The sequence below is a fragment of the Mirounga angustirostris genome, unplaced genomic scaffold (assembly GCF_029215605.1).
Source record: "Mirounga angustirostris isolate CCGP_5_RB_7025 unplaced genomic scaffold, mMirAng1.0.hap1 SCAF_1, whole genome shotgun sequence".
NCBI classification, from domain to species: domain Eukaryota; kingdom Metazoa; phylum Chordata; class Mammalia; order Carnivora; family Phocidae; genus Mirounga; species Mirounga angustirostris.
In genome coordinates, this window is record NW_026991709.1 from 210358834 (window position 1) to 210373550 (window position 14717).

Here is a 14717-nt window from a genome sequence, read left to right on the forward strand (position 1 = left end):
CTCCTCCCTTCCCAGAGTGGGTCGCAGCCTGTCTCTTCCTCTGACCAGGTCACCTTTATCTTGGGAGAGGGGGAGGGGGAGAGGGAGAGAGAGAATCTTAAGCAAGCTCCATGCTCAGCGTGGAGCCAGACACGGGGCTCGATCCCACCACCCTGAGATCAGGACCCAAGCCAAAATCAAGAGTCAGATGCTTAACCAACTGAGCCACCCAGGCACCCCTGACCAGGTCACCTTATACCCCCTTTTAGGAAAAACAAACTGCTTTCTTTTTCCCTTCAGTCTATTTGCAGCTGCACAGACACTGAGGGTTCTCCGTCCCAGGGACACTGAAGATCGGTGCCCAGGGATAAGAGCTCTGTGAGCTGAGCACCAGCTGAGTTGCATGACCCAGCCCCATCTGTGCCCAGCCGCCCTGCAGCCTCAGCCAGCTACATCCCCACTGACGGATGCCCTGGCAGATAATGTCATTGGCAAATATTGACTGATGCTCCCAGGGATGGAGCTGGCGCTAGGGCAGGAGGAAAACCTTTTTTTTTTTTTAAGATTTTATTTATTTATTTGACAGAGAGAGGGAGAGCACAAGCAGGGGGAGTGGCAGGGAGAGGGAGAGGGAGAGGAAGAAGCAGGCTCCCCACAGCGCAGGGGGAGCCCGATGTGGGACTCGATCCCAGGACCCCAGGACCAGGACCCCAGGACCACGACCCAAGCCAAAGGCAGTGGCTTAACTAACAGCCATGCAGGCACCCCAAGAAGAACATTTTTTTTAAGTGCACAGCTCAGGGGCACTAAGTCCATTCACACTGGTGCGCAACCATCACCACCACCCATCTCCAGGGCTCTTTTGATCTTGCAAGATTGAAACTATCTTCATTAAACACTACCCCTGCATCCTCCTCCTCCGACCCCAAGCTCCCACTATCTACTCTCTGTCTCTATGGATGTCCCTCCTCTAGGGACCTCATATAAGGGGAATCCTCCAGCATCTATTCTTTCGTGACTGATTTATTTCACTGAACGTAATGTCCTCAAGCTTCATCCATGTAGCAGGTGTCAAAATTCCCTTCCTTGTCAAGGCTGGATAATAGTCCATTGTGTGGATGGACCACATTGTGTTTGTCTGTTCATCTGCCGATGGACACTCAGGTGACTTGTACCCTTGGCCGCTGTGGATAATCGTTGCTGTGAACATGGGTGTGCAAGGATCTCCTAGAGACATTTTTCTTCTTAATAACCTTTTTTATTTTGGAATGATTTTAGGCCCACAGAAAAGGTGCAAAGACAGTGAGGAGAGCTCCTGAATCCCCGACCCTCAGCTTTCCCTAAACGTTAACATTTTTACAAGTGTGTTCCTTGCTTTTGAAATGAACGAGGGGTGTTGGATGTCTTTGCAAACCAGCAGAGGTGTCCTGGCACAAGGATTCTTGGCATTCGGCTTATGGCTCTGTCGCTTCTGCCTCCACGAATCCAGACGGGCTGCCTCCATGAATCCAGACAGGCTCATGTGATGAGTCCGGACCAGGGGACAGGGAGCGTGGGACGGCCACGGGGGACGAAGGCAGAGATATAGGGAAAAGGATGAGTGGAGTTATAAGGGGAAAGAGTGTATTAATCATGCCTTTTTATGCTCTGTTTTCTGGTGCTTTGCTATCCTGGGGCCTTGCTCATCCTGGAGACACTGCCCCTCCCAGGATTAGCTAATTCCTGGTGATAGTACACGACTCCCATGACTCTCACGGAGCTCACCTTTCTTACGAAAGTCAGTCGGTGCGAAACTCACAGCGCAGATCCTTCCTTGATCAGGCTCTACCCTCTGGCCAATGTCCTCCTGTCCAACCAACCCCAGAGCCATGTACCAGGCAACTAAGGACAACACCCACAGTCCAGAGTCTGCTGAAATTATTCAAATTAGCCAGTCCTAAATCTTACCCTGCCCCGACTTGCTTTCCCCTGGGAAACCACACTAAAGGCTCTTATGTTTTCCCCTCACTCCCTCTGCCTCCTGCCCGACCCTGGGGCTTCCCCTTGTGGCCCTGTGGGGCACACCCTGCCTCCGGCCCCCGGGGGACTGTGAATATAAAGTTCTCCTTTCCGTGTCTGTGTGCTCACCATCCCTGGTTCAACAGATCTGGGTACGTGTTAAGACAAAAGGATTTCAAACAGTCCCCGGGATGTCGGCGAGGCCAGGTGCTGCAGGAGGGTCGAGGCAGCTGAAAGTGGCTGGTGACTGCAGGAAACGAGGGGTCTTCAGGGGGTAGAGGGGGTCCGGTGATGGCGTGTGGAGGGCAGAGTCTCCTCTGTGACTGGGAAGTGAGCACCAGGTTGGCTGCTAAAGGGAAGAGGGCTGTGGGCCGCTGAAGGGATACCAGACTGGTTTTCACCTTGGGTCTCCAGTGGAAGAGATGGTGAGATTTTATGGGGGCGCTGAGGTGAGCAAAGGGGAGGAGAGCTGATTAGGGAGAGGGTGAGGGCCCAGCCAACCCAGACTGTGCCCCTTGGAGGGGCTGTGGGACTGCTGGCTGAATGGAGGGGCCAGTGACAGCACATATGTAAAGTGTGGTGGGAAGGGATGGGCAGGAGGTCATGGGCGGTCACTGAGGCTGGAAGAGGAGGAAGGGGAGGAGGAGGGTGAGGCCCCTGTTAAAGGAAGCCCTGTTGTGGGCCAAGCTCTGGGCCAAGCACCTTAGGATCATTTACAACCCCACTAATGGGGTAGGCTCTATACAAGGCCGGCTACATAATTTGCAGGCCCCGGTGTGAAATGAAAAAAACAGGAAATGTTGGGGCGCCTGGGTGATTCAGTTGGTTAAGGGTCTGCCTTCTGCTCGGGTCATGATCCCAGGGTCCTGGGATCGGGCCCCGCATCGGGCTCCCTGCTCAGCGGGAAGCCTGCTTCTGCCTCTCCCACTCCCCCTGCTTGTGTTCCCTCTCTCGCTGTCAAATAAATAAATAAAATCTTTCAAAGAAATAAAATAAAATAATAAAAAATAAAAAACAGGAAATGCAAAGCATCCCCCCTTTTCCCCTAGCCTCTCTCTGGACTTGTCATGGCACCTCGCATTTCCCATGCCTTTCTAAGTAACGAGCAATCAAAATGTTAAATTCTCAGCATGGATTCTACCAATCACCTGTTATTGCCTAGTAGCAACATAGTTATTTTTAAATGCAAACATAAGAGCATGTTGCTTGTTCGTGAAATCCCCTACTGTCAGGGAGTGCGTCTGCACCTTGAAATCCCCTACTGTTAGGGAGTGCGTCTGCACCTTGCACCTTGCACCTTGAGTTGGGCTCCGAGAGCATCTGCACCTTGCACCTTGCACCTTGCACCTCGTTCTGGCCAGAAGTGCCGAACAGCTGCATTCCGCCAACACCCTCCACCCATGGGCTCTGGGGAGGAAGCCAGGCCAGGCAGAGGGGAGCCAAGCTTGCCCTCTCTTCTGTTCTTCTGTGTCACCATCTTCAACATAAGTCGTTGGCTAACACGGCAAGGCCAGTGACAAAAGAGACCTTAGGGTTTCTTGCTTGTTTCCTGGAACAGTGTTGCTCGCTTTCAGAGATAGAGGCTGGTTCAGGTTCACCTGCAAGGTGTTAAGCTGAAGGCGGCTGTGAGCACCTTCGCTTACTCAATCCCAGACCCTTTATGCTCAATTTGAGTGTCACTGAGCTGGCCAGAATTCTGTCACTGTCACAGGTGCTGGAAGCCGGCCTCCTTGGCCGAGCGTGCTCTGCTGTCCCACCCACTTCATTTTCAAAGCGCAATTTCAAAAGTAAAATGCTTAAGGATTTCCAGGTGGAGGCATTATGCTAAAAGGAATAAGTTAGACAAAGACAAATGGATTGTACGAACTCCGTTATACATGGAGTCTTTAAAAAGTCAGAAAAAACAAAAACAAAAACAGAGAGAGTGGTGATTACCAGAGGCTGGGGGTGGGGGAAATGGTGAGCTATTGGTCAAAGGGTAGAAACTTCCAGTTACAATTTTATTTTTTTTTATATTTTTTTAAGATTTTATTTATTTATTTGACAGAGAGAGATAGCGAGAGCGGGAACACAAGCAGGGGGGACAGGAGAGGGAGAAGCAGGCTTCCCGCCGAGCAGGGAGCCCGACGTGGGCTCGATCCCAGGACCCCGGGATCATGACCTGAGCCGAAAGCAGACGCTTAACGACTGAGCCGCCCAGGCGCCCCCCAGTTACAATTTTAAAAGCTAAGGTCCAGCCTGGTAATTATAGCCAGCAACACTGTATCATACACTTGAATGTTGCTAAGGAGGAGATCTTCAAAGTTCTCCCGCAGGAAAAGAAACATTAAGTCTGTGTCACAATGGGAGTGGTAGCTAACGCTATGCTGGTAAGCATTTCGCAATGTATCAAATCAACACATTGTACACCTTTCACTTAGCGACGTGCCAGTTGTATCTCAATAACGGGGTGGGGGTGCTCTCCAGATGGCAACTGCCGAGCATCAGACCAGGTGCAGGGCCCTCCTGATGGCAGGGCTCCCTCTAAGCAGTCCGCAGATCGCGCATGCAAAGCTGGTCCTGGTGCAACATTTTATAGAAACAAGGCACAACGTGCTTGAGCGCACCCAGCTGGGAAGCCGCAGAACCACCGACACCTCTCTCTCATCCATGCACAACTGGGCTGCATCTGAGAAGCCGGAACGAGGTTGTGCAGTCCCATCTGGGCACCCAGTTCCTGCTGGCCGACTCAACACCAACAGTTTGTTCTCCTTACGTGGGCTTTGTGTGAATTTGAATGGACGGTTTGAATTGATGGAGAGAGGGTGGAGGTGAAGATAACCCAGAAGTGTTGGCTCACACATGTTTTTCTTCTGGCACTTTTTCACAATTAAAGAGAAGTCTGAACAATATATGAAAAATCGTATTTAAAAAGAAAAAAAAAAAAGCTGAAGGGCTATAAAAATGCCCTCCTACAGGGCAAGTAGTGGCTGGATTCTGTGGCTGAGTTTTGTGTCGGGTTCTATGACTGAGTTTTATGTTTGGTTCCATGGCTGTGTTCCATGGCTGGATTTTGTGGCTGGGTTTTGTGTTGGGTTCCATGGCTGGGTTTCATGGCTGGGTTCCATGGTGGGATTTCATGGTTGGGTTCCATGGCTGGATTCTGTGACTGGGTTTTGTGTTGGGTTCTATGGCTAGGTTTCGCGGCTGCATTCCACGGCTGGATTCTGTGGCTGAATTTGTGTCAAGTTCTATGACTGAGTTTTATGTTTGGTTCCATGGCTGTGTTCCATGGCTGGATTTTGTGGCTGGGTTTTGTGTTGGGTTCCATGGCTGGGTTTCATGGCTGGGTTCCATGGTGGGATTTCATGGTTGGGTTCCATGGCTGGATTCTGTGACTGGGTTTTGCTTTGGGTTCCATGGCTGGGTTTCATGGCTGGGTTTTGTGTTGAGTTCGTAGCTGCATTTCACAGCTGGGGTCTGTGGCTTGGTTCCAGGGCTGACCTAGGGCTTCAGGAACTCTGACACCTTCTGCTCTCTTGCCTGGGGAAGTTTCAAGGTGAAGACATTGCAAAGACATATTGCCCTACTTTGAAACAATAAATGAATAAAGACATCCACAGGCCAGATCAGATTAAAACTGGGTTAAAAGTGGCCTTAGAAGCAAATGCCTTCACCTCAAAGGAGGAGGCAGGCCCTGGGTGTTTGAGCCTGGAGAAGGACTGGCACAGATGCCAGGGGAGGGTTACCTGGAGTAAGGGTCTGACCAGGACGCCAGCTTGTTTTGTTAGGTGCTCTGGGTACAAAGTGCCATGAGTCGTGTTGCTCTTCCCTCAACCCCATTTTCCCCTAATTATTGTTGTTATTAAATATAATATTTAATTTATATTTAATATGTGCATTGTAATTAATATCCGGTTATAATGTGAGTAATATATTATTTATATGATAATATATAAATGTATAGGGCGCCTGGGTGGCTCAGTTGGTTAAGCGACTGCCTTCGGCTCAGGTCATGATCCTGGAGTCCCAGGATCGAGTCCCGCATCGGGCTCCCTGCTCAGTGGGGAGTCTGCTTCTCCCTCTGACCTTCCTCCTTCTCATGCTCTCTCTCATTCTCGCTCTAAAAAATATATATATATATATTTATATATATATAAATGTATAAACAATATCCCGTTAGTTTTGAAATGTGAGTTTTCGGAACACAGGACTTTTCAGGAAAGCATTCGAATGTTTTGGTAGAAGCACCTGGTGTGCCGAGCTCCTATTGTGTGCCCGGCACTTTCCAGGTACTGAGGACAGTGCAGCGAGCCATCCAAACCCTCCTGCACGTGGCATTCCAGTGGGGAATGGGCAGATTGTATTGTCCAAAAATAGCTGTAACAACCTCGACCATGCTCCTTGCTCTTCTTCAGCATGAACTTGACACCCCTGGACAAGAGCCAGGGACCTAGGTCTCTCCGTCCCGAAGCTGGGCAGAACTGTGTGTCTACCTGAACCACTAGAGTGCAGTGGACTCGAAACTATTACCACACAGCCGGGTCATAAACGGTGATGCGCATCCTACCTGGATCCCTCTTGGGGCGTTCCCTCTTGGAACCAGCCACCATGATGTGAGGAAGCCCAAGTCACAGGGAGGGGCCACAGGTAGGTCCAGTCGACAGCTCCAGCTGAGCCCCCAGCATCCATAGCCACACGGGTGAGCCAGGAAGCCTGAAAATTACTCCAGGCCCAGCCTGACTGTCAGAAACCTTAAGCAAGAACCACCTGGCTAGACCCAACCAACCCCCCAAATTGTGAGAGATAATAAGTTTATTATTCTCTAGAACCAGGAGAGACAGCTATCAAACAGACAAGCAAGAGAATTTCAGCAAGGGATATCAGGACATGAAAGCAGAGTGATGTGACTGAGCAGGCTGTTTTAGTTGGGGACATCAGGGAAGACCTCTTAGAGGAGGTGACATTTGAGCTGAGACTTGAAGGATAGAAAAAGTGAACTATGATAAGAACTAAGAAACAGGGTTCCAGGCGGAGGGAAGAGCAAGTGCAAAGGCCCTGAGGCAGGAATGATGTTGGGTGTCTGAGGAATAGCAAGGAAGCCAGTGCTGTTGGAGTAGAGAGAGCAAAGGGGCAAGTAGCAGGGAGGTGATGTTGGCTGAGGTCACTCTGAATGTGCTGGGAAGTTGCGTGAGGGTTTTGAGCAGGGGCAGGATGAGACCCAATCCCCCTAATGGGGTAGGGAGACAGGTGGGGCTGGGGCTTTCCTGGGAGGAGAGCACCAGGGTCGCAGCATGAATTTTGTGGGTCATAAGCACTTTTAACCACGGCCCCCTTCCTTTATTTATAATGAGAACTGCATGGATATAAAAATTAATGTGATCCAGGCCAGATTCATTATTATATATTCATTATTTTCTATGCACTTTTTTCCTTCTGATATTAAAAAAAATAATAATAAATTTAAAACATTTTCATGAGACCCTAGAAGTATCATGGGCCCTGGGCACAGTGCCTAAAGGATGGGCCAGCCATGCAAAGCCAACCAGGTGACTGAAAACTACGTGGTGCCACGGCTGGGCATAGACCCCGACTCGATGGGCAGTCAGCCAGCCTGCCAACAGTCACATCCTCAGGGGATCCCAACCAAGTCCAGCAAGACACTCCCACTGATGGATGGATTGATGGGATGATCAGACTCAGCCAACTCGAGAGAGGGTCGCAGTGACAGACAGCCCTCCATCATACACACTATTGGAAAAAGTTCCAGGGGAACGAAAACTCTGCATTCTGTTCTGTGGCTAGCTGAGAGTGTTGGCCGCTGCCGGGGCTGCCTCCCTTTCCCTCTGGGAAGCCAGAAACACATGGGCAGCGGGTTCACAGGAATTATTCTCTTTGGGAGTTCAGCAGCCTCCCATGACTGGCTCAAGCTGTTTGCCACCCCTTAAGTCGACTCTAGGTGAGAATAGTACCTCTCTGGGGAGCACTGAGGGACCATGCAGGGGCGCCAACAGTCTTCAGAGTTGGGTGTCTAAGTTTGAATCGTGTGTCTAGCCCTTTATTAGCCTCATGACACTGGGCAACTTAGGGACCTCCGTGTTCTCATCTGTAAAATGGAAGAAATAATAGTACCTATTTCCAGTGTTGGTTGTGTAAATTAAACCATATAGCGGTGGGTAACCCTTAGCACAGCATCCGACATGATCCAGTGTGGACCCCGTAAACGGTGTAGAAAATAAAACCAGAGAAAGTGATAGCTGTCCTTAAATACCAGACTCTGAGTTAAAATATTGTGGGAGAGAGGTGGGGGCATTGACTGATCAACTCAAAAGTTCCTGAGAAGGAGGGGCACCTGGCTGGCTCAATTGGTAGAGCACATGATTCTTGATCTCAGGGTTGTGAGTTTGAACCCCACTATGGGTATAGAAATTACTTAAAAATAAAATCTTTTTTAAAAAAGTTCCCAGGGCAAATTAATTAATTAATTAATTAATTAATTAAAATAAAAAAAGTTCCCAGGGCACCTGGGTGGCTCGGTCCGTTGGGCGTCTGCCTTCGGCTCAGGTCATGATCTCAGGGTCCTGGGACCTAGCCCAGCATCGGGCTCCCTGCTCATTGGAGAGTCTGCCTTTCCCTCTCCCTCTGCCCCTCCCCCCTGCCTGTGTGCACGCTCTCTCTCGCTCTCAAACAAATAAATAAAAAAAATTTTTAAAGATTTTATTTATTTATTTGAGAGAGAGAGAATGAGAGAGAGCACATGAGAGAGGGGAGGGTCAGAGGGAGAAGCAGACTCCCTGCCGAGCAGGAAGCCCGATGCGGGACTCGATCCAGGGACTCCAGGATCATGACCTGAGCCGAAGGCAGTCGCCCAACCAACTGAGCCACCCAGGCGCCCCAATAAAATATTTTAATAAATAAACAAATACATAGATTTTTAAAAAGTTCCCGAGAAGGATAAAGAGGTAAAGATAATTGAAGCAAAATGAAAAGGAGGAAGGAAGCCTTACCAGATATGAAAACACAACATACAGCGAGAACCATGAAAACAATGTTGCTCTAGCAATAAGATTGGAGACCAAATCCATGGACCAAAATTTTGCATGTGCACTGTGTGTGTGTGTGTGTGTGATTTTTGCATAATGAAGGTGGTATCACAGATCAGAAAATGGTGATAAAACAATTAGTTAACTATTTGGGAGCACAAAAATCCTTGTCTCATACTACATCAGAACCACTCTGGAATTGCATGTGGCTGTGCATGACCAAAAGAAAAAAGAAAAAAAGAAGAAAAAAAAAAGGTTTTCCCTTCTAATCAAAAACAAGAGCTTTCCAGAAGTCCTATCATCCATGTCCCCATGCATCTCATTGGCCACAAACAGGTCGCATGGCCACCTTTAGCTATAAGGGAATCTGGGGACATTTGTGTTTTAAACTGAGCAGATTGGCTGTCCCGGACAAAATCATTGTTTTTTTAGTAATGAAGAAGGGAAAATAAATAGGCAAGCAGCCGAGCATCTTTGAAAAAATACCTGCAAACAACTTCCAGGCATGTGGTGGTCAGCCTCCAAGATGGCTCCCTGTGATCGAGCATCACCTCTTGATATTCTAGTCCCTCCCATATGAGACTAGAGGTGGGGTGGCCTGTGTGATCAATGCGATTCTGTAGAAGGACAGTATGTGAGTTCCAAGGCTAGGTCATAAAGTTATGGTGGTTTCTGTCTTGGTCATGTGCAGGGCTAAGCAAATTTCTCCTGTAAAGGGCTAGATAGTAAATATTTTATGAATCATGAGCCATGTAATCGTCACGATTTGACCTGCTAGAGCATTGCTCTTGCAAAGCAAAAGCAACTACAGGCAATGTGTAAACCAGGCATTGTGTTACCAGTATGCCAACAGAAGTTTATAAAAACAGGCAATGGACTGGTTTTGACCCACAGGCGGTACTTTGACCACCCCTGGTCTCTTGGATTGCTTGATCTGTTCAAGTAGCAATGTGGAAAGGCCCATGTGATGGGGGGCTGAGACCTCCCCGCCAACAGCCAGCACCAACTTTGCCAGCCCCGTGAGCATGCCACCTTCAAAATGAATCCAGTCTGGAGTGACATCAGACTTTAACATCCTGAGAGACCGATCCTAAATTTCCGATCCGCAGAAAATTGGGAAGGTAATAAATGTTTGCTGCTCTTTTCAACCACTACGTTTTGGGGTCATTAGTTATGCAACAATCACCGATAAATACAAGGTGGTCTCAAGAATTAAATATCTAAAAATCGAACTACATGCTTCCGTGTGACTAGAAGGAAACAGAAGAGGGTAAGAGTAAACGGATTTCAAAGCTCTGAGAAGTGGGAGAAATGGGAAAGGAAGGTACTGGGTTGTCTCTCTTTAAAACTTAAAGAGCTTTACACGAATCGATTCATATTGATATTCCAGCCAGGAGATGGAAAAGACCACGAACAGAGAAGTCACAAATCCCCTGGTGAAACAGGCAGACCAGCCGTGCTGACACACGAGCAAAACACATCCAACCCCTGAATTCTCACGGGTACTTGTTGTTGGGGGGAAATGAGACATCTTGTTGTCTATTTTAATAGTCACTTTATTTTTAATTTTTCTTTATTTACAGAATCTCTCTTTGGCTTGCGGCTTTCAGCATAAATTGCAGCCTTCTGGAGGGCATTTGACAACGTGTACCAAGAATCATAAAATGATTGCCTCTTTCAAGCCAGTATTTCCACTTCTGAGAATTCACTCTGCAGAAATATGAGAAGTAGGCAAATACTTACCCATAACAATACCCGTGGTAGTATTATTTCAATACTCAGCTAGCACAAAGCCTGAGGTACACAGTTAAGTCAGCTAGCGTACAATAACATGACGATGCACCCCTGAAACCAATATAACGCTACATGGTAACCATACTGGAATTTAAATAGAAAGCTTAATTAAGAAATATAGGGACACCTGGGTGGCTCGGTCAGTTAAGCGTCTGACACTTGATCTCAGCTCAGGTCTCGATCTCAGGGTGTGAGTTCAAGCCCCGTGTTGGGCTCCATGCTGGACAGGGAGCCTACTCAAAAAATAAATAAATAAAGGGGCACCTGGGTGGCTCAGTTAAGCATCCGACTCTTGGTTTCAGTTCAAATCATGATCTCAGGGTGGGGAGATCGAGCCCCACATAGGGCTCTGCCCTGAGTGCAGAGTCTGCTTGGGATTCTCTCTCTCCCTCTCCCCCTCCCCCTGCTTGCGCACTCTCTCTCTCTCTCTCTCTAAAATAAATAAATATTTTTAAAATAAATAAATAAATAAGAATAAAAACAAAATTAAAAAATAACACAATGAAATCTTTTATGTGGTCATCAAAAATGTTTTGAACAGTTTTAACAATATGGGAAGGTTTTTCTAACATTGCAGAAAGATTTTTCTTAACAATATGGAGAGTGTTTTCATATAATATTCTAAGAAAAAGCTGCACATAGATAGAACCCAATTTTTGTCTGAATTTTTCTGTGATTAAAAATCCTGTTGCTGGGGCCCCCCGCCTGGCTCAGTCGGAAGAGCATGTGACTCTCAAGGTCATGAGTTCGAGCCCCACGCTGGGTGTAGAGAGCACTTAAAAATAAAAAATCTTGGGACGCCTGGGTGGCTCAGTCAGTTAAGCGTCTGCCTTCGGCTCAGGTCGTGATCCCAGGGTCCTGGGATCGAGTCCCACATTGGGCTCCCCGCTCCGCGGGGAGCCTGCTTCTCCTTCTGCCTCTCTCTCTATCTCTCATGAATAAATAAATAAAATCTTAAAAAATAAATAAATAAAAATAAAAATAAATAAAAAATCTTTACCAAAAAAAAAATCTGTTGCCTGTGGAGCAATAGGACTCTCATTCGCTGCTGGTGGGGATGCAAAATGGCATTGCCACTTTGGAAGACAGTTTGGAAGTTTGTCCCCAAACTAAACATACCCTTACCATATGATCCAGCAAATGCGTTCCTTGGTATTTACCCAGAGGTGTTGAAAGCTATGTCCGCAGAGAAACCTGCACACGAATGTTAATAACAGCCTTATTCATAATTGCCCAAACTTGGAGGCAACCAAGATGTCCATCAGTAGGTGGTTGGATAAATAAACTGTGGACATCCAGACAATGGAATATTATTCAGCGCTAAAAAGAAATGAGCCATCCAGCCACCGAAAGACACCGAGGAATCTTAAATGCATATGACCAAGTGAAAGAAGCCAGTCCGAAAAGGCCACGCACTGTAGGATTCCAACTCTGTGACATTCTGGAAAAGGCAGAAGTACCCGAGGGTAAAAACACCAGTGGTGCCAGGGGCTCGGGGGGAGGGAGCGATGAACAGACGGAGCACAGAGGATTTTTAAGGCAGTGAAACTATTCTGTGTGATAGTAAAATGGCAGATACTTTCATTATACATCTGTCCAAACTCACAGAATGTACACCACCAAGAGTGAACCCCAATGTCAACCGTGGACTTGGGTGATAATGATGTGTGGCAGGTTCATTGACGGTGAGAAGGTGCCCTTCTGCCGTGTTGATAGTGGGACAGTCTATGCATATGGGGGCAGGAGGCATATGGAAATTCCCTGTACTTTCCACTCAATTTTGCTGTGAACCTAATAAATAAAGTCTATTTAAAAAAAAAATCCTGTTATCCTTATGCTGAATGAAAGAAGCCAGTCTCAAAAGGCTACAAACCGTGTGTTTCCATTTATACAACGGTCTTGGAAAAGGCCAAACTGTCGTGACCGAGAACAGGTCAGTGGTTGTGGGGAGGGGCTGGGGGAGACTATAAAGGGGTGGGGTGAGGGAATTTGGGGGTGAGGGAACTGTTCTGTGTCCTGATTATGGGGGTTACATGAATCTCTGCACAGCTTAAAATTCACAGAGCTACATAACAAAGGAGAAAAGTAAATTTCCCTTTATGATAATTATTCTTTAAACTTTTTAATGCAAAAAAAGAAAATCCTGTGTCAGAGCTGCGGCCATCCTCAGCTGGCCCACAAGACCCTTTCCTGTCTTGTGCCCCGAATCAAGAGTTGGTGTGTCTGGGCCTGCTGCAAGCTACCGAGGCTCAGAGGAGCTGCAACTCTTGATCTCGGGGTGGTGAGTTCAAGCCCCATAGTGGGTGTAGAGATTACTTAAATAAATAAATAAACTTTAAAAAAAGAAAAAGGCACAAGACTGCCTATCTTGCACATGATTTCCAAGGTCTGCAGCTGACCCAGGGGCCCTTTCCTGTGGAGCCCCCATATTATCTGCAGAGCTGTGGGACAAATTCTGGTGACTCTGCACTTCCCTCACCTGTGGCTCCTTCTAGGATCCCACCTCAGCAATGACCCCATCAGTCGACCCTGACACTTAGCCCCAGAGGTTGGGGCATCATTCTCCACTCCTGCCTCTCCCTCTCCTTCATGGAGTCACCTAGATCTATTGACCTTACTTCCTGAATGCCTCCCAAAACTTCTTCCAAAATACTTGCTGTAAAAGTATCTGGCAAAGGACTTGTATCCAGCATATATAAAAAGCTTCTACAAATCAACAAGAAAAAGGCAGAAACCCCAAAGGAAAAATGACTATATGTCACAAAAGGTCATCTCCGAATGACCAATAAAATGGAACCATTTACTGCAGAGACAGCAGGAAAAATGGACAGTGGATTTTGAGGGGGGAAAGAAAATGACTTCTGAGAGGTGCCAAGGAGCCAGATATAAGGACTTTATTGCAGTGATGTGAAAAGTGAAAAGTTAGAAGCCACTGGAATGTCCATCAGTGAAGGAGTAGAGAAATGAAAAGGAGGGTGGTCCTGTGATGGAATATTATACAGGAGTGAAGAAGGAATGAATAGTTTCCCCCCCATCTCTATCTGAACATAAATGTATCTCAAAAACATACTTGTGAGTGAAAAAAAAAGTTGTGCGATGATAATACAGTGTGATACTATTTATATAAATCACATAAAACACAAGCAATAGCTCTAGATGTTGTTTATGGTTCTATCTCTTCCCAGGAAGGTAGATACAGGTTATGGAAGTGCCTTTCCCTGTGGGGAGTGCAGTGATTTTGTTCTGGGTACTTGTGTCTTTCAAGTGTGTCTCCCTGCAGTGGCCAGAGAAATCAGGTTGTTGCAGATTGATGACCAGTGGAGTCTGTTGGCCAGAGTGGAGTGTGACCTGATAGTCAACAACACAGCCAGGGGGCATCAGTGTGATGGAGGTGCCCAGAGGGACCAGAGGGACTAGAATGAAGATGGCCCTGATGCCACCACATGTCCAGCATATATAAAGAGCTCTTACAGACCAATAAGAGAAAGGCAGAAACTTCAAAGGAAAAAATGGGCCCTTCACAAAAGGTGATCTCCAAATGGCCAATAGGTATAAATATGCTTGATATCATGAGTCATCAGGGAGATGCACATAAAACCAAAAAAGCCATGACATGCCACACTTACCAGAATGGCTAACGTGAGAAAGACAATACCAACTCATGTTTCTACACTGCTTTGGAAAACTCTTTGGCAAAATCCACAAAGCTGAATAAACACCTATGTTATCACTCCTAGGAATAAACTCAACGGAAATGCATACTTGAGTTCATAACACCCTGCTCATGATAACCCCAAACTGGAAAGCATCTAAATGCCCAACAAAAGGATAGGTCAATCAATTGTGGTAACTTCACAAAATGGAACACTATACAACAGTGATTCTCCACGGGGGTGATTTTTACATCTGGCAACGTCTGGGGAC